Source organism: Bufo gargarizans, chromosome 1 (assembly GCF_014858855.1).
Source record: "Bufo gargarizans isolate SCDJY-AF-19 chromosome 1, ASM1485885v1, whole genome shotgun sequence".
NCBI classification, from domain to species: domain Eukaryota; kingdom Metazoa; phylum Chordata; class Amphibia; order Anura; family Bufonidae; genus Bufo; species Bufo gargarizans.
Genome location: NC_058080.1, coordinates 513614437 through 513641134, shown reverse-complemented (window position 1 = coordinate 513641134; position 26698 = coordinate 513614437).

Sequence of the window (26698 nt, the reverse complement as noted above, 5' to 3'; positions counted from 1 at the left end):
CATTAAAAATGTGTGCTACCCATTGTATACACGTGGTAACGAATCATATTTTTTCCTAAATGTCTGCTGCTCATGTTAGGACATGGAGCAAGAAACTCTGGGAACCAGGGATCACCCACAATGCCATGCATGCAGCCAATCAGCAGCCAGCCAGCCCTGTGATGTCACAGCCTTATAAATAGCCTCAGCCATCTTGGTTTCAGCCATTTTCCAGTGTACTTAGTGCAGGGAGAGACGTCAGCAGGCGCTAGGGAAAGTGCTAGGAAAGACTTGAAAACTTTTATTTTACTGAATAGAAGTTAGGGGAAAGAACATTAGAATTGTAGGGAAAGGATAGGGAGGAATTATTCCATAGTATTGAAGCAGAACAGGTTTCAATAGGGGAGTTTACAGTCTAGGTAATAGGAGAAATCCTATTACACCTTGCTGCACTGACTGCGGATCCAAATTGCCATTATACTGCTGCTCATTTCAGGTTTGCAATACCTTTGTAATTCCAGCAAACCGTTCTTGTTATTGGGGTCTTATTAGCCCTTGTGTGGTGCAGTTATATATATGTTCTAAAGCCTTTTTTTGTCGTGTATTAGTGTGTGTGTGTGGGGGGGGGGGAGGGTCTTATTAGCTGTTGTGTCTTAAAGTGAGAAAATGAATACAAATTACAGGCCTTTTCGGCGTGTATTAGTGGGCAACAAAAATATTATTTGCCGTTCACAGCCCCTGTTATATATTCTAAAGCCTTTTTTTGTGGTGTATTAGTGGGGAAAAAGAAAAGAGAAAAAGGGCTTATTAGCCATTGTGTGGGGAAGTGAGAAAAAAAATTATTTGCCATTCACGGCTGCAGTTCTAAAAAGAAAAAAATTGCCGTGTATTAGTGGGGGGAAAAAATGGGGCTTATTAGCTGTTGTGGGGTGAAGTGAGAAACTTAAAGCCCTTTTTGTCGTGTATGGGGGGGGGAAGGGGGCTTCTTAGCCGTTGTGTGGTGAAGTGAGAAAATTACAACCCTTTTTGGCGTGTATTAGTGGGCAAAAAAAATGTTTTTGACGTTCACGACCGCAGTTATATGTTCCAAAGCCTTTTTTTGTTGTGTATTAGTGGGAAAAAAAGAAAAAGGGCTTATTAGCCGTTGTGTGGTGAAGTGAGAAAATTGCAGCCCTTTTTGGCGTATATTAGAGGCAAAAAAAATTATATTATTTGCTGTTCATGGCCGCAGTTATATGTTCTAAAGCCTTTTTTTGGCGTGTATTAGTGGGGAAAAAGAAAAAGGGCTTATTAGCCGTTGTGTGGTGAAGTGAGAAAAGTAAAGCCCTTTTGGGCGTGTATTAATTTCCTTTTTATTTACTTATTTGATCTAACAGTATGTCAGACAGAGAAGTGAAAGGCCCTGCACAGTGGAGGGGCACAGGCCTAAATGTTTCAGGTACAGGTCGCAGCAGAGTAAGGGGGCGTGGCAGCAGGGTTCACTTCGAGAGGCCTGACCTCCCAGTGTCAGATAGCGGTTGTGTCTTCACCAGCAACCCAGCGGTACATGAATGTTTGACTCGATCTTCAACTTCTTCGCAAGTGACATCAGACACCCCCAGTCAAGTGTCGGTGGGTTCATGAGACACAACCCTTAGTTGGCATGGCCCGGGAGCAGGCCCTGTGCCCTCTTCTGTCCTGAACCTGCCTCTGTCCTTTTCTGTTCCCTCAGCCAGAGAAGTACAGATGTAGTAGAGTTAACACTCTAACGCTTTATGAGACGTGTTATCAAAACTAAATGCGTTAAGAAAACACCTTCAATTGCTTTTCAATGGCTTTTGTCTCAAGATAACGCGATAAGTTAAGAAATTTGAGTTAAGAGCTTGAATGCTAACCTTGCTACATCTGTACTATATGCTGTGGGTTCAGCTCCGCTGTACAGTGAGGATGAGCTACTAGAGGACAGTCAGCAGCTACTGCCCAGCCAAGATCTGGAGGAGATATCCGCTGCTTCCTCCGGTAGGCGGGCAAGAAGTGATGAGGAAAGTGACGTGGGAGATGGTGTTGCGAGCGGTCAGGCTCCTGGCTCAGAGACCGTTGAGGAGGACATCAGTGACGTGCAGACAGTACTCGATGATGATGTAGCCGTCCGCAGGTGGGAACCAGGTGACGAAAGGGCTTCATCATCACTGGGAGAAGAGGGTGGCAGCTTGCACATGAGGCAGCAGTGGATCCAGCAAGTCGGTAGCGTGGCCGCGAGTCAGTAGGGTGGCAGCAGTGGGAGGTCGGAAGCCAAACGTACCCGGGGTAGACCACCCGCTTCACAGGAGCTTACCGACTCGGGGGTTCACAGAAGCAGTGGCGATAGCATTCAGTCAGTGCGGAGTGTTGGGGGTAAAATCACCTACTTGGCGCTGTGGCAGTTTTTTGCTAAGCCGCCGGGGGAAGTGAACATGGCCATTTGTCAAATCTGTGGGCAGAAGGTGAAGCATGCCCAGAGTGCCAATGGCGCAGCACGGCCCTGCGTCAACATATGCAGCGTCACCATAAAGTGGCCTGGGAGAATAGTGGCTCCAATGTGGTAGTCCAGCCTGCTGCAACAACTGCTGCATCACCCAGTGGCATGCACCAAATTTCAGGCAGTCAAGGCTCCACCACCTCAGCCGAAGGAAGCTATCTGTCCTATCCATCATCTGATGGTCCTGATGCTCCTGCTCCTCCTCCTTCTAGTCAGTCATTCCGTCAGCAATCGATCACCAAAGCGATTGCCAAGAGACAACAGTATGCGTGCACTCATCCAACAGCGAAGAAGCTGAATGTGCTCCTGGCCAAGTTGATAGTACTGCAGTCCCTCGCTTTCCAAGTGGTGGACTCTGCACCTTTCAGAGAACTGATGGCTTATGCCGAGTCGAGGTGGAGAGTCCCAAGCCGTCATTCCTTTGCCAAAAAGGCAGTACCAGCCCTGCACAAATATGTAGAACAGAAGGTGGGCCAGTCCTTAACCTCTTGCCGCACACGTAACGGCGTTCACGTTCATGTTCTATATTTTTGCAGAACGGAAGTGCGGACCCGGAAGTGCAGATCCGCAATTCCGGATCCGAGCGGGACAAAGTCTGTCCCCATAGAAATTAATGGGTCTGCAATTCTATTCCGCAAAATGCGGAAAAGAATTGCAGACGTGTGAATGGGGCCTAAGGGTCCCTTATGACCGCCAGTTAGTTAGCTACTTTTTGCCACAAGTTAGTGGAAATAGTTTTTTTTTTCTTACAAAGTCTCATATTCCACTAACTTATGCCAAAAAATAAAATCTTACATGAACTCACCATACCCCTCAAGGAATCCAAATGCATAAAAATGCCCTGTGAAATCCTAAAGGTACTCATTGGAATTTGGGCCCCTTTGCTCATCTTGGCTGCAAAGAAGTGTCACACATGTGGTATCGCCGTACTCAGGAGAAGTAGGGCAATGTGTTTTGGGGTGTATTTTTACATATACCCATACTGTGTCTGAGAAATATCTCTGTAAATGACAACTTTTAAAAAAAAATTATACAAAGAGATGTTTCTCTCGCCCAGCATGGGTATATGTAAAAATACACCCCAAAACACATTGCCCTACTTCTTCTGAGTACGGTGATACCACATGTGTGACACTTTTTTGCAGCGTAAAGGGGCCGAATGTCCAACGAGTACCTTTAGGCTTTACAGGGTTGCTCCCAATCTAGCCCCACCCAAAATGCCAGAACAGCAAACACACCCCACAAATGACCCCATTTCGGAAAGTAGACACCCCAAGGTATTCACTGAGTGGCATAGTGAGTCCGTGGGAGATTTTTTTTTTTTTTATTTGCCAGAAGTTCTTTCCTCAGAAAGTGTCATTTTCCGCTAACTTGTGAGAAAAAATTAAATCATACATGAACTCACCATGCCCCTCCGCGAATACTTTTGGGTGTCTTCTTTCTAAAATGGGGTCATTTGGGGGGTATTTATACTATCCTGGCATTCTAGCACCTCAAGAAACATGACAGGTGCTCAGAAAGTCAGAGCTGCTTCAAAATGCGGAAATTCACATTTTTGTACCATAGTTTGTAAACGCTATAACTTTTGCGCAAACCAATAAATATACACTTATTGGATTTTTTTTATCAAAGACATATAGCACAATAAATTCTGACACAAACTTGTATAGAAATGTAATTATATTTGAACAATTTAACCAGAGAAAATTAAAAATACACTTTTTTGAGAAAATTGCAGCAGATTTTGATTAATATCAGAAAAACAAAAAATCTCAGCAGCTATCAAAAACCACCAAAAGAAAGCTGTATTTGTGAGAAGAAAAGGAGGTAAAATTTATTTGGGTGCCAAGTTGTATGACCGAACAATAAACCGTTAAAGTTGTGCAGTGCTGATTTGTAAAAAAGGGCCTGGTCACTAGGGGGGTATAAACCTGTGGTCCTTAAGTGGTTAAGCCTGTCTGTGTTATGGCCCACTGGGTAAATGTGGTTCCTGCCCAGCCAAACCAGCAACTTGGCCAGGTGATGACGCTTCCGCCTCCACGTTCTCACGCCTTTGGTCATGCGACAATGTCCGCCTCTGCTTCCTCATCCTCCACCTTTTCCTCAGCCTCCACTGCAGGGACAATTCACAGTGCCCCACCACCATACCACATGTGCAGGGAACGGCAATGTCACGCTGTTCTGCACCTAGTTTGCCTGGGCAAACGGAGTTACACAGGGGAGGAACTGCCCTACGTCCTTCATAAAGAAATCAAATGCAACTCAAAATCGGAACCATGGTGACCGACAACGGGAAGAACATGGTGTCGGAGCCGCGTCAAGGAGGGCTGAGCCATGCGCCCTCAATGGCGCATGTGTTGAATCTGGTTGTCAAGTGTTTCCTGAAGTCTTTCACCCATCTGCAAAATATCCTAAAAATGGCCAGGAAACTTTGCATGCAGTTCAGCCACTCGTACACCGCCAAGCACACCCTCCTTCAGCTACAGCGGCAGAACGGCGTCCCCCAACATAGGCTGATATGCAATGTTTCCACCCATTCCACCCTCCATATGTTGGACCGACTTTACGAACAGACAAAGGTCATAAACAATTTCTTGATGATACAGGCGGACAAAGGTACTCCCCTGTGTAATTTCGATCTTAGCCAGTGGCAGCTCATGCCTAACACCTGCTGTTTGCTCGTGCCCTTTGAGAAGGCCACTTTATTTGTCAGTCGTCAAGACTATGGGATGAACAACGTCATTCCACTGATTCATACCCTGGAAAAGATGCTGGTAAATCTGGCTGGAAACTGGAGACGTGGCACCTACATCTCACGGCCTCATGAGCCCTGTGGGGGCTGAACTGGAGGAGGAGGAGAACATTGGAGCACAAGCAATGTGTAGCAAAATGGGTGGTTTTGCTACACAGGTGACAGGAGAGGAGGAGCAGGAGCAGCCGGAGGAGCAAGAGGGAGATGAGGAAGACGAGGCAGATGACCCAGACACACCGTGGCAGTATGCAGTGTAGATGGAGGCAGGGAGTTCCTGCGAGTCACTTGCGCAAATAGCTCGATGCATGCTCACTTGCTTGTGTATTGACAGCCGAATTTTCACCATTCAGCAGAGGGATGACTACTGGCTTTCCACCATGTTAGACCCTTGCTACCGGTCTAAAATGGGGGACTTTTTACACCCACTGAGAGGGAGGACAAACTGAACTACTGTAGATACATCCTATGCAGTCAGTTGGCCGCTGCCTATCTGCGCCATCGTCCATACTCTCGCAGGTCTGACTTGGGGGGCCCTCTGCGCTCACATTCCTCTGCCATGGATGCTGGGGAGAGGTGGGGTGGCAGGAGCAGTACCAGCTCCATCAGCAGCCTGAGTCTAGAGTCGCTGATGAGCAGCTTTCTTCATCCGCATAGTAAACAATCTACTCATCAGCAGCTAGATATAGAGCAGAACCTGAACCAGCAGGTGGTGGCATACTTGGAGTGCACCCTGCCAGCCGTCATTGAAGATTCGCTGGACTACTGAGCAGCCAAACTGGATTTGTGTCAGCAATTGGCCGAGTTTGCCCTGGCCGGCAAGTAGTGGGGCCATAGTTACCCCAAGGAGAACTCGCCTGTCGACCCAAAATATGGAGGGAATGACCTTTGTCAAGATGAATCAGGCGTGGATCAGCCAGGATTTCCACCCACCAATGCCTGATGCATCAGACTAGATCATCCATGCTGCCTCACCCAAACCTTGACAAAAGAGACCTGTTTCTTCTGGCTACCTGCCTCAGCTCTCTATTCTGATGCTGCCACCCACCTGATGCCACACATCAAGTGCTCCTCCGTACACCCACCATTATCAGCGGGTACTGTTAGTGCGACCCACCTTCCCACTCTGACACGGGGTCACTCTGTGGTCTCCTGATGCTGCTGCCACCTCCACATTATGTCACCTTGCCACTCTGTGGTCTCCTGATGCTGCTGCTAACTCCACACTATGTCATTGGGCCTCTCTGTAGGCTTCTCATGATTTTCCCACCCTCCCTACTTCATGACTGGGCCACTCTTTTGCCTTTTTGGCCTGGTTAACATCATCATTTATTTGACCCTTCTTCTGATCTGTCAGAAGGAAGAAAAAATGAGACACATTTGGGCCAAGAAGAAGGCTGCTATTGTTTTTTTTGCCCCATAAGACGCACTTTTTCCCTCCAAAAGTGGGAGAAAAATGCCTCTGTGTCTTATGGGGCAAATGCTGCCATTTTACATCGCAGTCTGCGATGTATCAGCGGGGAGGGAGGAGGGGCTGGAGTCCAGGAACTTGCGGCGGGACCCGTGCAGTGACTGTACTCTTACACCGGGCCCCGCTGCTCACAACAGTATTTATAAACAGTAAATTTTAACCTCTTAATAACTTTAACTAAAGTTGCGCTCTCCCCTGTATCAGCACTTACGAGCATCCGGAGCAGGCAGTGCGGCTGGCAGCGTTCCGTCACTCACTGACGTCGCGCGCCTGCTCCTCCCACTTTATGAATGAAGCAGGCGTGCGACGTAAGCGAGTGACGTTATGCTGCCAGCCGCTCTGCCTGCTCCGGATGCTCGTTAGTAAGTGCTGATACAGGGGAGCGCGCAACTTTAGTTAAAGTTATTAAGAGGCTAAAGATTACTGTTTAGAAATACTGTTGTGAGCGGCGGGGCCGGTGTATTGGGGGACAATGTTATGGGGGGAATCTGAGGATGACACATATATAGCAGTGTCATCCACAGATCTCCCCCATAACAGTGTCATCAACAGATCCTCCACCTCATAATAGTGCCATCCACAGATCCCCCACCCGATAATAGTGCCATCAACAGATCCCCCTCCCCATAAAATTGCCATCCACAGATCCCCCATAACAGTGTCATCAACAGATCCCCCATAACAGTGCCATCCACAGATTCCCCCATAACAGTGCCATCCACAGATACCCCATAACAGTGTCATCCACAGATCCCCCTATAACAGTGCCATCCACAGATCCCCTCCATAACAGTGTGTCATCCACAGATCCCCCATAATAGTGTCATGCACAGACCACCATTAGTTCAAAACCCACCAAAAGCACACCTTTTGGTTAAAAAATATTTTTCCCTTATTTTCCTGCTAAAAAACGTAGGTGCGTCTTATGGGCCGGTGTGTCCTATAGGGCGAAAAATACGGTATGTCTTTGTCTGAGCTTAGCAACATCCCTAGCAACCAATAGGAATGTTGTGTACCCCTTTACTATATAAGAACCTCCCCAGCAGCCATTTTCTGTAGTTTTATGGAGTTCTGAGAGAGACAGCAGTGTCACTGCTGTGCTCTGTGCTTTACTGTTTAATTGTGTTAGATAGTTAGTTATCATATATATATATATATATATATATATATATATATATATATTACAGATAGTTAATGGGAGATAGTCAGTGTAGGTTAGATTGTGATATAGTGTAGCTGATTCTGCAGTCCATACATACTGTACATGCTACAGACATAATGCTGTGATGTAACAAGTTCACAGCAATACTTAGTGCACCAATCAGTAATATGTAGTCAGACCTGCTAAAATGTGAAGTTGCACATATTGCGCAAAAATATGTGCATAATTAATTGCCAATTTGCACAATCGCAAATAAATTGGAGCACTCTATCTGCATATAAAGCTATTGTAATGTTCTGCCGTGCCAACCATCACTAATGCAGAGTGGAAGTTCTGTAGAGGTGAATAACACTTCAAGAAGCTTATAGACTCTACAGCCATATAGTCCACTAATTGTGCCATATTGTCCAGGAGCACCCTCCACTATCCAGTACATCACTGAGAGCCCCCTATACACTATTTTAACATTGTCCAGTTATGTAAACACCTCTGTCCCTAGACATATTTACCCAGCAGCTTGGTTATCTGCATAGAAGAATCCACATCTCACACTGAAAAAGCATGCAGCAATTTGTTCAAAAAAGATGCTGAACATAGTCTGACAATTATGCCAAAAGAAAAGTGTGTACCCCATATCTGGATGCTTAAGTCAGTTAGAGAAGTGCAGCATAAGGAAAATTGCTCTAAACAGACACTTTGGCCTAAAAACTACCTGTGCAGGTGTGTCACCTGTAACATCTGTGGAAAATACATTGTGTGTACCAACTGCCAGCCCGTGCATGCTAAGAACTGTATTAATATGTTTGCATTTGGTTTCTTCAGTAAAGACCTGTTCTGCTGGAAAACTGCCTCATAGTTGCTTATTTCACAGCTACATAGCACCAACATTCACAGCTCCACCAATGGACCCTGCCTTCAACATTAAGGGCACTTAAACTTTCTTCAGGCAGGAGAACTCCAAAACCAGATTGTGCCCCAAAGAGAAGAAAGGTGTGCACTTCCCATCACTGTACGGCCCAGGAGAGTAAGTGACTACTACTACGACCATTTTTTCTGCTATCACTCCTCTCCTCTGCTCTCCTCCCCTGCTGCACACTGCATTTGTCTCTATGTCCAAGAAAAAACAAGTCCTTCCTTGGGGTCAATGCGCCAAAATTGCCAACTATCCTGGTCTCCACAAGACTGCAAATCTGATAAATATTATTAGTGGCCTGCATTATCTAAAGATGTGCAATAATTTGTTGCTTCCTGCCATACCTGTACTCAGAACAAGTCTTCTAAGCAATGACCTGCTGGCCTACTACACCCCTTGTCTGTGCCTGATGTCCAGTGGCAGCATTTGAAGATGACTAACTTTGTGTCCTTGCCAGGTCATCTGTCTGCCAGTCAACTGGCCAATGTCTGATAGAGGGGTCCAGTTTACTTCTAAATTTTGGAAGGCCATTTACAAGCTGTCAGATATCAAATTAGACTTTTCCTCAATGTACCATCCACAATCCAATGGCCAAGTGGAGCATGTCAGTCAGTTCCAGGTTAATCTGCGACACTTCACTTCGGCACAACATGCTGACTCGGTTGCTATACTCCCCTGGGCAGAATTCTCATACAACAACCATTCCAGTGAATCTATGGTAAGAGCTCTTTCTTCATTGTATATGCCAATCAATTAAGGGTCCCTCTTCCTAGCACTCTTCCCCTCTGGAGTTCCTATGGCTGATTCTATTATCAATAGCTTCACCCAGATTTGGCAAGAAACCAAAACGTCTTTGCTTCAGGCCTCCACTGGAATGAAGAAATCCGCTGATCACAAGCACAGGACTCCACCTCTATTTTCTCCAGGAGACAAGGTCTGGCTCTACAAAAAGAACACAAGTACCCTCCTACAAGTTGGCACCCTACTTCATTGGTTTCTTTGAGGTGGTAAGCCTAAAACAGTTGCAAACACCTTTCATGTGACCCTTTTCACGCCAGTGGTTTTAATTGCTATTCCAGAGGCTCTGTTCCTGCTCCTTTAAGTACTCAAGATCTTGGGAGCTGGTTGAAATATTAATGCCCCTGTGCTGCTGAAAAAAGTCTTGCAACCATACAGACCAAAGGTGAGATGGCCTAAGGGGGAGGGATATTGTTACATTGGCTGCTCTGGCTCTGCTTCTTCTATTAGGAACATTTCCCATTTCTGCAGATTAACATGGCCAGACATCTTTGGTAACCTTGTGCATGCATCGTTCCTGTGAATATCGGTGCATATGCGATGACATCAACAAATTTACATGTGACGTTAAACAAAGTTCGGCGGTGTGTGCACAATTGCTGATTCAGTTTAGCAGACAGATCGTTTGTGTATACACAGATACTCGCAGTAACGGCACATGCATGTGATTATCAAGACCGTGCGAGAAGCGCGCCCGTGTTAATCTGCCGACACAGTAGAGAATTCCCTGTAGAACGTACCCTCACAGACATAAAATTAGTTCAGATGAACAAATCGATTAATACAGGGATTTTGGTGGAAAGAAACATTAATTTTAACAACCAGTCTGTTCCAGTGCCAAGACAAATAAAATAATAGGATACATCAAAAGAAGCTCAGGACAAGAACATAGTTCTGCCTCTATACAAGTCAGTATTCAGATCACACATGGAATATTGTGCACAATTTTGGGAACCTGTGTATAAGAACTTTAGTGAGTGCAGAAGATGATCTTTATATGCTTAGGCCTTTCACTATGACAAGTGGGCATTCTCTATGTCTGTAGGAAAGTAGGCTTAACCATTGTGACAAACTGAGCTTCTTTACTGTAAGAGCACTGACATTATGCAACTCTCTGCCACAGGATGTAGTGATGGTTTATTCATTGTACAAGTTCAAGGGCCTGGATGCACATATTATGGGTACAAGATTCTGGAGGGCTACTGATCTAATGATTTATTCAGATTGCAATATTTGGATTAGAGAAAAAATTATTCCCTATGGGGTGAATGGCTGTTACACCAGTGGTCCGGATCCATCGCTGCTCTGCTTCTTCTATTAGGAACACTACTCAGTGAACACTACTACTCCCATTTCTGATACCAGCTGCCTGTCCTGACCCATGCCTGTTTACCGCTCTTACTCTCTGCTGCCAGCCCCTACCGCAGATCTGTTTCACATATTCACAAGAACTCAGCCTGCCTTGACCCCGGCCTGTCACTGAATTGACTGCCTTGCACCGGTATCTCCGACACCCGTAGGTCAACTGTCAACCACACTGGGACTGGTTCAGGAGGTAGCATCCTGGTGGCTCCCAGCAGTGAAGTCCAGCTCCTTGTATAGGGGGTTCAAGGATGAATACCAGGGAATCACCAGTATAACACCCTTAGGTTTAACCCAAAGTCAAAACGGTTGATTGACACAGTGGTTTAACACTGGCAGCCATATCAAAGAGGGTTTTTTCCATCCTCTGGATCAGCACTGTAGAATTTTAGGTTGGACTAAATGGATCTTGTCTTTTTTTTTAAGACATATAGGAGGAGATTTATGAAACTGGTGTAAAGTAGAACTGGCTTAGTTGCTCATAGCAACCAGTAAGATTCCACCTTTCTTTTTTTTACAGCTTCTTTGGAAAATAAAAGGTGGAATCTGATTGGTTGCTACAAGCAACTAAGCCAGTTCTACTTTATACCACCAGTTTGATAAATCTCCCTGTTAATACTTAACTAAAAATGATGAAATGTGGTGTCAATTTAAGGTGTTGCAATGATGGTCTGCAGTCACCAAGCTGTAAAGCTTATGTTTTGGGATTTTATGACTGCTTAGGTTGGGTTCACATCACGTTTTATGCCTCCTTTTGACGTATACATTCGAAAAAAAGGGATACAAAAATGCAGCACACCATGTTCTTGTATCCTACAGAGTCCGGTAAATGCACTTTTTTACAATGGATACGTTTTTCTTACAATAGATCTCTATGGTGAACAAATGCCACTGTATGGCATCAGTCTGAGGCTTACATTGTTGTAGACGTTAAGCGAATGGGAAAAAAGTGATGTGAGCTCACCCTTAAACTTGCAATACTACCACTACAAGCAGTCGAATCAAAAAATAGAAGCTTAAATGTTAGTTCTAATGTTTGTGTTTCGCAACCTCATAACACAAATAAATTACAACTCATTGTATACCAGTTTAGCAATTGATGTATGTAAAGAAATGCTTTTTTTTTTTTCATTTCCTAGAGCCCCCACCCCATCTACCCATTTCTGTGTGTGCAAAATAGTACATTAAAGGGTAACTGTCATGTTTTCAGCAAAAAATATATATATATTGCATATGTTACTGCTGCAGCAGCTTTATGCATAAAGCAAGCTTTAGTTTCTTTACATACCACTGTTTTCCTTGAGTTCTCCTTAGTTAGGGCTGTTTAAACATTTACAATATGAGGACCTTCTCAAGATGGCTCCTCTGCCAGTTATCTGAGGCCAAAACTGCTTTCCCTCACTTCCCATACACACTTGCTGTAGCCAGCCAATCAGATTGGATTACTGAGAGACACGCCTCCTCACTCTGAAGCCTAATGCAGGCATGCAGTGTGAAGGACCTCCCTTCTGTCTTCTGTTTACACTAAAGGGAAGACAGACAAGCCCTAGTAACAGTCTTTTCAGGGAGCAGTGGAAAGGGACAGAGGACATTAATGAAAGCTGTTATTATAAGTTAATTACAGATCTTTTGACAGACTAACTCAGGTATACATGCCTAGCTCTAATAAACTAGCAAAAAAAAAAAAAAAAATGATAGTTACCCCTGAAATTACAGCATAACAACATATTTAGAAAAAGGTATGTCATGCATCATATAGGTCTGCACTGTGTAGAAATAAATATGTTGTCCTATGCAACATTTTACATTTCCTTGAGCTCAGTAGATGTCTACACAGGATAGCCCCTTTGAAAACTGGTGTTAGACTTCTGAGCTATATGTAATATAAAACAGTTAGAAAAAAATGTATTTCTACATTTGGCCCTTGTGTAGCCTTTCATGTGTATAGAAATATCTATGTGGATGAAATCTTCCTATATATAAACACCTATACATACAGAACTGTGCAACAGTTTTAGAGCGGTGGGTGGAAAATGCTGCAAAGTAAGAATGCTTTCAAAAATAGAAGTGTTACTAGTTTATTTTTATAAATTAACAAAGTGCAAAGTGAATGACCACCCTTTGCCTTCAAAACAGAAACAATTTTTCTAGGTACTCTTACACACAGTTTTTGAAGGAACTTTGCAGGGAGGTTGTACTATCTTCTGTGGAGATAGGCTTGCTCAAATCCTTCTGTCTCTTCATGTAATCCCAGACAGACATGATGATATTGTGATTAGGCCTCTGTTGCGGCCATATCATCACTTCCACTTCTTGATCTTCTGTACACTGAAAATAGTTCTCAATGACATTGGATGTATGTTTGGGTCGTTGTCCTGCTACAGAATCAATTTCAACTATTAACACTTCTACTTGTTAAATTCTTGCTTTGCAGCATTTTTTCCACATCTGCCTCAAATCTTTGCACAATACTGTATATCTCTTATATGAGAAGATGAACAACTTCTATGATGTAGCCCTCTCACTTATATTCATGAATTTAATTTTAATACTCCATGCATATATGAGGAGTCAATGCATAATTGCTTCTTTTTGTAACGAGTCAGCTCCACTGCCTCCTAAAGGGTGTAAGATTTTTTCCACACATTTCTCCATTGTGAGTTGTGCTATGTCATTACATGCCTTGTGTTATTATGCTAATCAGACACTCACGAACATTTCAGTCTCTTACAATACCAATTTTTTTTCTAGGATCCAGCCAAGCATTGGCACATCAAAAATATTAACATTCTAAACAGCTAAATAAGTTGTATAAAATGCCATAAAATACCTAATGTGCGAATGATGTGGCCATTAATAGGCTTTATCCAAGTGCATCATGGTACTCACTGGTGATTTGTATTATCTATATCTATCTATTCATCTATCTATCTAATAGACGAAAATTAATATACTGGGCAGCACTGCAGACAAGGCAGAGAAACGGAGTGCCAGCGGCTACGGAAGCGATCCAACATCCAGATAAATATAAAAATTAGAAATTCCACGGCACTTCCAAAATAAATAGTGTGTTTATTACACACTGGTGTCTGGTCTAATAAACACACTATATATTTTTGGAAGTGCTGTGGAATTTCTCATTTTTCTATCTATCTATCTATCTATCTATCTTCTATCTATCTATCTATCTATCTATCTATCTTTATCATCACATTGTACATGTATGCATCTTGATAGTAGGCATACAATCATTCAACAGTCATTTTATATGTATATATATATATATATATATAATGCACTCCATACATTATGTCTTTCCTCATAGAGATCATCTTTATAAAGCACAGGGCTACAGAAAATACAGTGAATTAACTCAGATCTATAGTACTCATTCTTACAAAGGTTTCTGATTATGACAACATGACTGAAATAGGGGTACATTTAACCCAAAGTTATGTCTGTTGCTAGCTGTCAAATCATACTAGTCTACTCGTGCTGTCCCATGAGGTCTGGAGAGTGTTGGGGGTGAGTAAAATGAAGGTTGGAGGGGGTACTTGTCTCAATAATTAGACGCCCTAGGTGAGATGTAACGCCTCACAGAGGTGATGACACCTGGAGGGGGTTGAGAGGGGAATTTGAGGTGCTGTGGAGAAGGTGTGCGGGGCTGGGGGGGGGGGGGGGGAGACGCAGACACTTTCAGACAAGTGTGAAAAATTGTATGAGATGTGAAAAATTACGTGACAAAATCTAATAGTGATTTCCTCGCTTCCTTCAATCAATGTTATTCCATGTCTGTGGTGGTCCAGAATTCTAACCCTTTACTTGCCACAAAAGACAGTAATGGAAAGAAACACACAAAATGAATCTCCAGCATAGAAGTTTTCTGTTCACTGACGTTAGCATGAAATGACGGACACATTGGATTCAACAATTTGGTCATATGAGTAACTTACTACATGTTAGCTTGTTAAAGTCAACCAGACATAGACTGATGTGAGATGCCGCAGATCTCAGCTCAAGAACAACTGTGTACAGGGCTGTAATTAAACGTATTCCGTTATTCCTGGCTTCAGATGGATTACTCAAAAACGGAAGTACTTGTATCCAATTCTAGATTTACATCTCAGGAACTTGTATCACAAAATGCTCCTCTTTCTGTAAGATTCTGATCAGCAGGTACTAAATATACATAGATATTTACTCACTGGATACCTAACTGAAAATATATCATATAAACTATATCAGCACTTTTAATATAGAGTTGTATTACATGTTGAGGCTAAAATACATACGTATGTATTTTGGGGCATTTTTTGTACATGCAGTTTTTGGTGCTTTTTTGCAGTAAAAATCCCAGTACCAGCACCAGATGTTAGCTGAAAGCCTATGGTGGTACCCAGTGGTGTTTTGTTTTTTAACATGTTTAAGGTTTTGGACTTTTTCAGGCTTTTTTTTTTTCCTTTCTTTTTCCTCAAAAAGTGAACAAAACAAAAACGCCACACCAGATTTGTGCATGTAGAAGCCCTTATGCCGATGAAAGACCAGTTCTTAAATATGTACTGTATGAATTATAATTAACCTAGCATTGACTTTGAGCAGCAGCTGACCTTTCCAATAAGCATAGGTTTGTTTGACTATCGGAGAATCTGGCCATACTGTTGCTTCTTTCCTACAGTTCATTGTACTGATCTTCCTTTTGAGAATCTTTGTAATTTTGCACAACATTTATAATATTAAACTATTAATGGTATAAAATCATAGTGTTGTGATATGGCTGCAGTTAAGGCACCTTTACATGCAGTAGCAGCAACAGAAGTTGTTATGTAGGTGATGCTTGATGGGTTTTTAATGGGAAACATTTTAATAAAAGGAATTGGTTACTAATACAAAATTATTATTACCCCCTCTGGGGCTGCTCCAACTTTCTGTTCCTGGATGTGACCCACAGCAATTGGTTTGATTGAACTGCTCAGCCAATCTGAATGTGTGATTCTTGTGTGTCACACCTTGGGCCAGGAAGTTAAGAGAGTCAGGGAGTAGAGCAGCCTCTGAATGGCAGCGTCTGGGACCGGTAAGTAATTTTTTTTATTTTTTATTGTTTTATACTTTTAACTCAGTTTTTTGTCAATATTTCCCTGGAAACCCCCTTTAAGATTGTTGATTCAATAGTAAACAGTGATTGGTCGGAGGGTCCATCAGCTGTAATCTAAAGTTTGGTAGCCATGGCACACCACTGAGATGACATGGGAATTATGCTGCAAATAACTTTATCAAAGTTCAAAGGATTTTGGCCTTTCCAATAACAACAGTACTATAGCCTCATACATTTCTCAGTCAGGCTGAGAGGACACAGATTTATTATGTTTCACCCGGCTGGGTGTCATCTGTTATGGCGTGTTCATTCTGTAATCTCTTTTTCTATTTTGGGGCTTCAGGAGTTCCTCTCTGATACTCCTTCCTCTGGACACTCTTTTTGCAGACTTTCGTCTCCTTCTTGCCAGCCCCACCTCCAATCAACTATAGGTCCCCCAGCTCACCGGATGCACAGAGTCAGCTAGCCAGATCCACCAATTCTCTGCTGAGTCACCAGACTGACGGCAAAAGATCCACCCTTTTTAACTTTACTTCGTCCCTTGTGGGTGATGCACTGCCTCAATACAACATCGTCCCCACACTTGCTACTAAAGCCAATGACTCAGTCTTCCCCTTGTCATGTACCGGCAGGACTGGTAGTGGATCCTCTGGACAAGAGAGGCGATGGCACGGGTTGTACTAAAGGACCGGTTCTAAGCAGTTACTGGTCTTCACCAGAGCCTGCCGCAAAGCGGGATGGATTTGCTGCGGCGGTAACTACCAGGTCGTGTCCCCTAGTAACAACTCGACCTCTCTGGCAGCTGATAAGGCGTGGTACACAGGAAGAAGGCAAGAGCGTAGTCGGACGTAGCAGAGGTCAGGGCAGGCGGCAAAGGTTCAAAGGCAAGTAGACGGTAGCAACGGGTTCGGCAACAGGCAAGGCAAACTAACACGGTAGGGAACGCTTTCTCTGAGGCACAAGGCACAAAGATCCGGCAGAAAGCTGTGGGAGGAGAAGGTATAAATGGGCAGTGCACAGGTGCAGCCTAATTAAGTCAGCACTGCCTCTCACAAACCTTAACCCTTAATAACCCCTTTGGACCAGGCACCAATCACTGGTGCACTGGCCCTTTGAATCTAAGAGTCCTGGCACGCGCGCCCTAGAGAGCGAGGACGCACACGCCTGAGACACTGGAGTGCTGCCTGGGGGCATACGCTGTGAGCGCTCCGAGGCCAGCAGGGGACCCGGAGCGCTCAGCGTAACAGTACCCCCCCTTTGGTCTCCCTCCCTTTTTGGTACCGAAGAACTTGCGGATGAGACTGCGGTCCAGGATGTTCTCCTCCGGCTCCCATGACCTCTCCTCAGGACCGCAGCCCTCCCAGTCGACCCAAAAAAATCTTTTCCCCCGGGAGATCTTGGTCGCCAAGATCTCCTTGACAGAGAATATATCGGAGGTACTGGCGACAGGGGTGGGAGAAACAAGCTTGGGAGAAAAACGGTTAAAGACAGCAGGTTTAAGAAGGGAGACATGGAAGGAGTTATGGATTCGGAGGGAGGGAGGAAGATGGAGCTGATAAGAAACTTGATTGATATGACTTTTGATTTTATAGGGTCCCAAGAAACGAGGGCCCAACTTGTAACTTGGGACCCTAAATCGGATGTACCTAGAGGAGAGCCACACCTTGTCACCCGGGCGAAATTCCGGAGGAGGTCTGCGTCTCTTGTCAGCTTGAACCTTCATACGGGCGGAAGCCTTGAGGAGAGCAGCGTGGGTTTCTCGCCAGATGGAGGAAAAATCCTGTACAAGACTGTCAACGGCAGGTACAGAAGAAGGAGTGGGAGACTGCGGCAGAGGTGGGAGAGGATGACGGCCAAAAACTACAAAGAAAGGACACTTGTTAGAGGCAGAGGATTGTTTGTAGTTGTAGGAGAACTCCTCCCAGGGAAGTAGATCAGCCCAGTCGTCATGGCGTGAGGATACAAAGTGACGCAGATAGTCACCCAAAATTTGGTTCATCCGTTCTACTTGGCCGTTAGACTGAGGATGGTACGAAGAAGAAAAGTCCAATTTGAGCACATAGAGCCCTCCAGAATTTGGAGACGAATTGTACCCCACGATCCGAGACAATATGTTTGGGAAGGACATGGAGACGGAAGATGTGTTGGAAAAATTGCTTGGCCAACATGGGTGCAGAGGGTAGACCGGGCAGGGGTACAAAGTGAGCCATCTTGGAGAAGCGATCCACCACGACCCAAATAACGGACTTGCCATGGGAGGAGGTAAGATCTGTAATAAAGTCCATGGCGATGTGAGACCAGGGAACTTCAGGAACAGGTAGAGGCAAGAAGAGACCCGCTGGTTTCTGGCGAGGCGATTTATCCCGGGCGCAAATCATACAGGCCTGGACGAAGTCCGAGACCTCTTTCTCCAGAGAAGACCACCAGTACCTTTGGGAGATTAGTTGGAGAGACTTTAGCACCCCTGGATGACCGGCAAAAGGGGAGGCGTGGCCCCACTTGAGAATTCGCAGCTGCTGACGTGGAGGTACGTAGGATTTGCCAGGAGGAAGAAGGCGCAGGTCCACGGGAGCGACTGTAATAAGGCGTTCTGGAGGGATAATATATCGAGGTGTTAACTCGTCGCCCACCACATCAGAGGAGCGAGACAGAGCATCTGCCCTAATGTTCTTACAAGCCGGACGGAAATGGATCTCAAAATTAAAGCGGGCGAAGAACAGAGACCAACGAGCCTGACGGGGATTTAATCTCTGAGCAGACTGGAGATAAGCCAGGTTCTTGTGGTCCGTGAAGATGTACACAGGATGTGTGGCGCCCTCGAGTAAATGTCTCCATTCCTCCAGTGCCAATTTAATAGCCAGCAGCTCCCTGTCCCCAATGGAGTAATTTCTCTCTGCGGAAGAGAATGTTTTTGAAAAGAAGCCACAAGTTGAAGTCTTGCCCCGGGAAGACTTCTGGGTGAGGACAGCTCCGGCTCCCACCGAGGAGGCATCCACTTCAAGAGAGAAAGGCTTGGTGGAATCTGGTCTAGAGAGAACGGGTGCAGAGGCAAAGGCGGATTTCAGGGACTGGAAGGCTTCCTCGGCTTGGGAAGGCCAGGATTTGGGGTTAGCTCCTTTTCTTGTGAGGGCCACGATAGGAGCTACCAGAGTGGAATAGTGAGGGATGAATTGCCTGTAGTAATTCGCAAAGCCCAGAAATCTTTGTATGGCTCGGAGACCAGAGGGGCGTGGCCAATCCAGAACCGCCGAGAGCTTGGCTGGGTCCATTTGAAGTCCTTGGGCTGAGATAATGTATCCCAGGAAAGGCAGGGAGGTCCGTTCAAAAAGACATTTTTCAAGTTTAGCGTACAGGCGATTTCTCCTAAGACGAGTAAGAACTTGTTGCACATGGACCCTGTGTTGATCCAAATTGGAGGAAAAGATGAGGATGTCATCCAGGTATACGACCATGCAGGTGTAAAGTAAGTCCCTGAAAATGTCATTGACGAATTCCTGGAAGACAGCAGGTGCGTTGCAGAGGCCGAAGGGCATCACCAAATACTCAAAATGGTCTTCCATTCGTCTCCCTCACGGATACGGATCAGATTATAGGCCCCTCGAAGGTCCAATTTAGTGAAGATCTTAGCCCCTCGGAGACGATCAAATAGCTCAGAGATTAGAGGCAGAGGGTAACGGTTCTTGATGGTAATTTTATTAAGACCTCTGTAGTCAATGCAGGGGTGGAGGGAGCCGTCTTTTTTTGTCACGAAGAAAAAAACGGCCCCAGCAGGAGAAGAAGATTTTCTTATGAATCCTCTCTGTAGGTTCTCACGTATATAGTCGGACATGGCAAGAGTCTCAGAAGGTGAGAGAGGATAAATTCTGCCCCAAGGTGGAGTAGAACCGGGTATCAGGTTGATCGGGCAATCATAGGATCGGTGAGGAGGAAGGACCTCAGCTTGTTTCTTGCAGAAGACATCCGCGAAGGAATGGTATGGCTTGGGCAGCCCAGAAGGCGGAGAAACTTGCGGGTTCTGTTTGACCAGAGCAGGCTTGAGACAGCGGTCCGAACAGGAGGAACCCCAACGCAGGATCTCACCGGTGGACCAATTCAGGACAGGACTATGATGTTGAAGCCATGGCAGACCCAGGAGGAGTTCGGAGGAACAGAAGGGAAGGACAAAGAATTCTAAAGTCTCGGTATGAAATATTCCGATGTCCATCTGCAGAGGCTGGGTACGGAACTGCATGGTGGCAGAGAGTCTCTCACCGTTAACAGTAGAGATGAAAAACGGCTTGGGTAGACGGATTACTGGAATACGGTACTTGTCAACCAAGGAGGCGTAAATGAAGTTGCCAGCTGAACCGGAATCCAAAAAGGCGGCTGCGGAGAAAGAGGACTTGGAAGAGATGATCAACTGCACGGGTATGATGAGACGTGGAGAGGAAGAATCCACACCTAGCAACGCCTCTCCCATGTTTACTAGGTGCGAGCGTTTCCCGGACGCGGTGGATGGAGAGGACAATCTCTAAGGAAGTGCTCAGTACTGGCACAGTACAGACACAGGTTCTCGTTTCTGCGGCGGCTTCGTTCTTGCGGAGTCAGGCGTGACCGATCCACCTGCATGGCTTCCACGGCGGAAAACACCGTAGCGGGTTGAGGTGGACGCAGAAAAACGGGAGCCAGACGAGGAAAGCGTCTAGAACGAGCTTTTTCCTTTTCAAGGAGGAGTTCCTCTTGTCTTTCGGCAAAACGTTTGTCTATCCTAGTGGCCAGCAAGATGAGGTCACTAAGAGTGGAAGGAAGCTCACATGCAGCCAGAACATCCTTTACTTCACTGTTAAGTCCCTTCTTGAAGGTGGCGCAAAGGGCTTCATTGTTCCAGTTCAGCTCAGAGGCCAGGGTGCGGAACTGAATGGCATAGTCACCCACGGAAGAACCTCCTTGGGTCAAATTTAGTAAGGCAGTCTCTGAGGAGGTAACCCGGGCAGGCTCCTCAAAAACATTCCGGAACTCTAGGCAGAAGCTCTGGACGGAAGCGGTGGCAGGATCTGCGCGGTCCCATAGTGGTGTAGCCCAGGCCAGGGCCTTCCCGGACAGTAAACTGAGAATAAAGGCTACCTTGGCTCGCTCAGAAGGAAACTGGTCCGACAGAAGCTCGAGGTGGAGAGAGCACTGCGACAAGAACCCACGGCACTGCTTAGGATCTCCGTCATATTTGTCTGGTAGGGACAAACGGATTCTGGAACCGGTGGCAACTGCAGGCGGAGGTGATGCAGCAGGAGCAGATGGAGGAGCTGGCTGTTGCTGAGAAGGCAGGAGCTGCTGCAACATAGCGGTCAACTGGGCCAGCTGTTGACCCTGCTGGGCCACAATGGTGGTGAGGTCCGCTAGGCTTGGCAGGGGAACATCAGCGGGATCCATGGCCGGATCTTACTGTCACGTACCGGCAGGACAGGTAGTGGATCCTCTGGACCAGAGAGACGATGGCACGGGTTGTACTAAAGGACCGGTTCTAAGCAGTTACTGGTCTTCACCAGAGCCTGCCGCAAAGCGGGATGGATTTGCTGCGGCGGTAACTACCAGGTCGTGTCCCCTAGTAACAACTCGACCTCTCTGGCAGCTGATAAGGCGTGGTACACAGGAAGAAGGCAAGAGCGTAGTCGGACGTAGCAGAGGTCAGGGCAGGCGGCAAAGGTTCAAAGGCGAGTAGACGGTAGCAACGGGTTCGGCAACAGGCAAGGCAAACTAACACGGTAGGGAACGCTTTCTCTGAGGCACAAGGCACAAAGATCCGGCAGAAAGCTGTGGGAGGAGAAGGTATAAATGGGCAGTGCACAGGTGCAGCCTAATTAAGTCAGCACTGCCTCTCACAAACCTTAACCCTTAATAACCCCTTTGGACCAGGCACCAATCACTGGTGCACTGGCCCTTTGAATCTAAGAGTCCCGGCGCGCGCGTGCGCCCTAGAGAACGAGGATGCACACGCCGAGACACTGGAGTGCTGCCTGGGGGCATACGCTGTGAGCGCTCCGAGGCCAGCAGGGGACCCAGAGCGCTCAGCGTAACACCCCTGTTTAATAATGGTGGTTGGGGCTGACACCCAAGCGCAATATTGTGGGGCATGTCCCCTACCATGGTCACTTTGGAGATCAGAACAAGTCCCTCCCAAATTTCCCCAACTTCTATATGGCTAACAAGGCGTTGCCACCTCAAGTAGCCCACTCTCAGCTCAACCCCAAATAGGGCATACCAAACTTCAATAACTGGTCTTTAATGAGTTGCAGGCTGCTGCAATTTCCCTATGGCCCTCCTTAACAAAAGCTAGCCCTTATTACATTTGACAGTAAAATGAAACAGAGCAAAAACTAAAATCCTCTTGTAAAGTGGGACATACTTCCCACCCACCTTACACTCCTGAAGGACCACCACAGGATCATGGAGAATTATACTGAAATTAATGTAGTCTAAAGGCCCCCACACAAATGAGTATTGTCAGCTGAATCTGATATTTAACAGCCATTCCTTTTGTTCTCCTGGGAGATAAACCACCACCATAGGTGACAGGCAGCAGCTTTCTCTTCTCTCCCTATTGACAACACATACACGATCAGATGGACCAAGTGTGTTTGAGTATGGGGGAGTCAGGAGAGATAGCTCTTGGCTGAATGAGCATTTAATTCATAGTGATTGACGGTATATTGGCACATTAAGAATGGTAAAAAAATAACAATGCCTATATTAAAGATGATGTTCACTTTTGCACCCAACTTTTTATTGCTCTATAATGCATCTAAAATAAAATAAAGCCATTTATTGTCCTAATTAGAAATCTCTTACAATTTTGAGTCAACAGTTCCTATGCAAACCCTCCATGATTACAGACTATATAGAAACTATGTCTGGAATGTAATTCTGCAGTCATTTATTACAATTTTTAATCTAACCCCTCTCTTTGCTAATATACATATATACAATAAAAGTGGGGTTGATGGAAAAGAGTAAAAAATGACTGCAGGATCTGACGACATTTGGTTTGAGTTGGAAAATTTTGCATATTGCCTGTGTGGTAGATATGCAGTTTATGAGCTTCCATATGCAATAAGATTTTTTTGTTGCCATCTAAAGTCATATCTGAATTTATACTCATAATATCATATCCTTGAATATCCACTTTTTACTGTTTCAGTCTACATTCGATTTTGAATAATTTAAGATACTTATTCTAGGGCTCCCGGTTCCTGAACCAACATGGAGAGACGTGAGTGAGAGGAGCTCCGTGCAGCGATTCATCAAACTGCCTATCTCCACTTCCATACCGACATCGGCCAACTACATTTATCTGAGACTGAACCAGTCTATAATTTTTTTGTACCCATGGGGAGCAAAACTAATCATAAAGGTCAGGGCAAAGTTGTAAAGTGCACAGCTAAATAAACCATCATGGCAGACGAGGATCTACCCCCTCCTGCTTTACCTGCCTTCGTCCTGCAGTCAGACCCAGCACTCACAGAGTTTGATAGTGAAGGAGGGGGCACCTGCATCGACTATTGGAAACTAGCTATAGAGGTGGTGAACAGGATTTTACCTGACCTCCATGGCTCTAAATCAAACACAGTGGGGGCCACGCTGCAAGCTTTGCAGGAGGAGGTGGCTGCTCATGGCGGCAGACTTGATGAGGTGGAACATAGAATTCAAACAATGGAGGACTCTTGCAATGCAATGCGTAATATACACAACAACACCATGAGGGAAAATCATCTTCTGAAAAATAAGATAGATCCCATCGAAACAACTTGTGGGTCATAGGTGTGCCACAGACCGTCCCCCCTCAAGACCTTTTGTGGCTCTGCAAGTAAGACATACCAGCGGCTCTGAGGATACCAGACCAATGCAAGATGGAAAGAGCCCACCGGGTGGAACTGGATCCCCGCCTTAGAAAGGATGCCTCCTGGAAGGCGCCAAGCATGCTCTTTTTGAGACCTAGACCCGTCATCGTGAAATATCTGGACTTCACCGACACGCCTTTAAGCAAAATCTTTCCGCAGCGGAAGTCAAGGGCTGGAATATTTTGATCTTTGGGGATTTCTCAGCAGAAGTCCAAAAGGGCAGTCGGGAGTATGCTCGACGTTATATGAAAGACACACCAGGTTCGCACTGCTTTATATGGAATTCTGTTTGCTAAAGCTTGAGCACTCTGACACGATGAAACACCTATCCAGAGAACCAGAGAAAACATAGAGCTGCAGGCAGGGTGGTCTCTGAGCCACCCTGATTGGACCCGAAGGATCGGGAGATGTTGACTATGCAGATAGCTTGGGGCATGTGTTATCCTGCCATGGACATGCCCCAATGTATCCTTCATATTGAACAATGTCTAGGTTTATCAATCTTAGCACACAGCTAAGATAGTTGTTGTTTGACCTTTTACTCTCATTATAAGTTGTTTGTTATTATTATACAATGCCCTTCTATAATGTCTCGTATGCATTAAATTGGAGATAATTGTCTAGGAAAATATATCTTCATGTTGGGAAAAAGTGAATTCCCTTGCAGCACCACTTGAGGGGTTAAGGTGTACTTTTGACACTCCTCAGTGCTGTTTTTTCCTGTTATCGTTCTTGCAGTAAGGAGAGTTTTGGCTGGGGGGAGGGGGGGGGTGGGCACTGTAGACATCGAGCAACATAGGCAGTATGCACCTCGCATGAGGGTCTATTGATCAACATGAGAGTCACAACATGGAATGGGAAGGGACGTAGATCCCCCCAAAAAAGGATGATGGTGCTTCGACATCTTAAATGGCTGAAAACTGATGTAGTGCTTCTTCAGGAAATGCACTTCCACAGAGATGGACTTCCACAGAATACCTAAGTTATGGTTTGGGTGGGTGATGGGGTCTTCATCAGTTTATTCTAGGGTGGGAGTTTTAGTATTATCGCGCAAAAATCTACCGTACTCTGTTCAGTCGTATTCCTCTGATGAGGAGGGAAGGTTTATGCATGTACTCCTTCATTCTCCATCAGAAGATATCAGGCTCTATAATTTATATGGTCCTAATGATGCCAATACTTCCTTTTATGATGCTGTAGGGGCCAAATTACTTGCTGATCCTTGTGGGAACAAAATTGTGGCTGGAGATATGAATATGGTGCTTCAGCACGAGGAGGAATGTTGGGGCACTCAAAGTAGGTGAGTAGTTCCCAGACATAGACATCTAGTGCTCTCTCGATTTAGACAGGCTCATGACCTAAGGGATATCTGGGTTGCGCTGCCTCTGGAGGGTCAGGAATATACACATTACTCCTGTGCTCACGACTCATGGTCCAGGATAGACTACATTCTAGGATTTGCAGAGTAGGGCAGATATGGCCAAAATTGAGGATTTACTATGCCTGCTTCAAATCACTCTAACTGATAATATTCCTTGGGGGGTCCGACTATATTTGACGGTTCCCGTCAGTATAAAGTAGTAATGAACAGTTTCAGAGCAAGATGAAAAAGTTGGTAGAGTTCATGGAGCATAACGGGGACAGCTCTTATGAGAAATGGGGTAAGCAGTCCTTAGGGGGAAATTTATCTTGTATACGTCCAGACTTAAGAAGGTTACGCTGACAGTGCTTGCATCCTGTAGTTCTTAACTCAGGGCAGTATACACTGCTTACCAGGTATCACCAATCCCTCAAAAAAAGTTAACTTAGGAACGGTACAAAAAGGAATATGAGAAATAGCTTAAGGGGGTATTCTCATTTCAGTCATCTCTAGTACTATCCAAAGGTCCGTGAAGTTTGGAGAGAAACTCAGTTTTAACATAGAGGAATATATGGGCCTCCCTTGTTTCGCGGGTGACGCTAGGAAGGCTCGTCCCCGTCCCTGTCTGCCATTGGCTGCTCCCCCAAGACACTGGATGTTTTCATCCACGCATGGGGAGAAGCAGCAGCGGCGGTGCGGTGACCAGGAGTAGCAAAGGGAGCAGGGAGGCAGGTAAGTATATTTATTGTGAGGGGCCCTGGCATACAGGTATAACCCCTTTAAGGCAATGGCTAAGTCCCACTATGCCTTTTCTCTGGGAAATCATAGAGCACATCAACGTGCTTAGATGGGCGGCGGAGAGACAGAAAGGGCACCACCTTAAATGGGTTGTGTCACTTCAGCAAATAACATTTATCATGTAGAGAAAGTTAATGCAAACAACTTACTAATGTATTGTGATTGTCCATATTGCTCCCTTCGCTGGCTGGATTCATTTTTCCATCACATTATGCACTGATTGGTGTGGGAGGGAATTTTCTTTTCTCTTTATCTCTATGTATATATTTTTGTATTATTGGAAATCCTTCCTGGCTTATACTGTATTATCAGATATTGTATGTCCAATATTATGCAATTCACTGTATGTAGGGATGTATAACAATCAAAAATCCAATAAAGTTTGTTAAAAAAAAAATATATACACATTCTAGGATGATCAGATCACATTCATGATCTTTTGGGCTCATGAGTGTTGCATGTGGGTCCCCATGAAAGTATGGTGGTAGGAAACAACTAGAACACAATAGTAACTTTACTGATCTCACTTTGGGCAGTATGCCTGGCAGTTACAGTGTTTTTACTCAAAACAACTGGCTTAATGATTATGGGCTCATGTGGGGCAACATGCATTGTGGTTACAACAGTCTTTGCCAATTAGCCGATG